The sequence below is a fragment of the Solanum stenotomum genome, chromosome 8, assembly GCF_019186545.1.
Source record: "Solanum stenotomum isolate F172 chromosome 8, ASM1918654v1, whole genome shotgun sequence".
Classification (NCBI taxonomy): domain Eukaryota; kingdom Viridiplantae; phylum Streptophyta; class Magnoliopsida; order Solanales; family Solanaceae; genus Solanum; species Solanum stenotomum.
In genome coordinates this window covers 2,368,181-2,370,331 of record NC_064289.1, presented here as the reverse complement: position 1 = coordinate 2,370,331, position 2,151 = coordinate 2,368,181, and positions in this window count along the sequence as shown.

Sequence of the window (2,151 nt, the reverse complement as noted above, 5' to 3'; positions counted from 1 at the left end):
ATTGTAGAGAGTCAAAAGGCAAATTGAAGAAAGGTAGATATCTTGGAATATGGGGTGGTGTAGCAAACGAGAGACTCGTTGGGTGATTAGTTAGTTTAACGCGGCTCACTTCACGGGACTTCTGGATTTTAACCAACAATGGGAACGTGCCACATGTCCAGTAGATTTTTTCTATAATTTTTCATTTTTTCTTTAGCAATTTTGATGACACGTTTCAAAAAGTTCACATTTTAGTTTAATTGACTGTCATTTATTGTGTAAAAGCTCTACCTAAACATAAGAGAAAGTCGGTTAATTGCAACTATGATTTATTATAAGAAGATTTTTTTTACAACTTAGTTTTGTTTGTATCATAAGCAATGAACTTAGTTTTGTTTGTATTATAAGCAATGAAGCATGAGAGGTGAGATATTAAGAGTAACTTTCACATATAGCAAACACAAAATTCATATTTGTATGTTATAGCAAAGTTTACATAATTGCGTTCTATAACAAACATAAATATGTATATTTCGCTATACATATACAAAAGAAAGCAATCGTATAATCTGTTTTGGTATACATATACAAAAAGATCGTATAAAGTGAGAGAGGCGAGTGAGCGAGCGAGATCTGAGAGAGGGGAACGAAAATATATGTATATATACAATTTTCACGCATTTTATACATTTGCGTTTTTGTATAGAGTGAGAGAAGCGAGTGAGAGAGCGAGATCTGGGAGAGTGGCGAGCAAGATCTGGGAGAGTGGCGAGCAAGATCTGGGAGAGGGGAGAGAGGGGAACGAAAATATATATATATATATACAATTTTCTCTCGCTTTATACAAGCACAAATACATTTTATAAATTTGTGTTTTTTGTATAAAGTGAGAGAGGCGAGTGAAAGAGCGAGATCTGAGAGAGTGGCGAGCGAGATCTGGGAAAGGGGAGAGAGGGGAACGAAAAATATATGTATATATACAATTTTCTCGCATTTTATACAAACACAAACACACTTTATACACTTGCGTTTGTATAAAAAACGAGAGAGACGAGGGAGAGAACGAGAGTGGCAAGCGAGATTCACCAAGAGAGAGATGAAATAAGCAACAATTTGCTATGAGGTACAATTAAATCAAACTATATTTATAGCATTTAATTTGAATTAATAATTAACTATTATATACAATTTTATTTATTACTTTGGCAAGTTGAATCTTTAAATGATTTGTATATTGAAANGGGGAGAGAGGGGAACGAAAATATATGTATATATACAATTTTCTCGCATTTTATACAAACACAAACACACTTTATACACTTGCGTTTGTATAAAAAACGAGAGAGACGAGGGAGAGAACGAAAGTGGCAAGCGAGATTCACCAAGAGAGAGGTGAAATAGCAACAATTTGCTATGAGGTACAATTAAATCAAACTATATTGATAGCATTTAATTTGAATTAATAGTTTGCTATTATATACAATTTTATTTATTACTTTGGCAAGTTGAATCTTTAAATGATTTGTATATTTAAAGGAGCGGTCACCTAATCATTTTATTGACTTATATTAAATAAGAAATAATGAAAATTTTCAAAACTTCCAATAACGCAATCATATTAATATATTATTGTAATTATTATTTCAATCGAGGTTTTTTTTTATCCTAACAAAACTAAATGTCATGCGTTAGCAAGGAAACGAAGTCGCCAGTTTAATGTAAGAGACATGTGGAAACCTATTCATTCCAAAAAAAATAGGCATAATAAAAAAACGTGTCCTTTAAAACAAGACACAATCATATTGATGTAAATAAATTGTCCATTTCATGTAATGAAAAAGATTATATTAAAAAACAGTTAATTACTACCACTGTTAATTTTCTAGACCAGTGAATTTTTACAAAATTAACTTATGATAGCATGTGGTTGCACATATTTAATTATAAAAAGAATATGTAAATATGTGACTTATTATAAATATATGGCTAATAAAAGTCAAAAGACAAAACTCAGGCAAACGATTTAGGGCTAATTGTGTAATGAGTCAACCTGATTCCAAAGGTACTACTTCCTTTTGCACACACCTTTTTCTTTTTTCTTTGCACTTTCATTTGATATTCCTTTTCCGAACAAGCCTCAAGCTTAAATGAGCTCTCTAATTGGTTATAAAG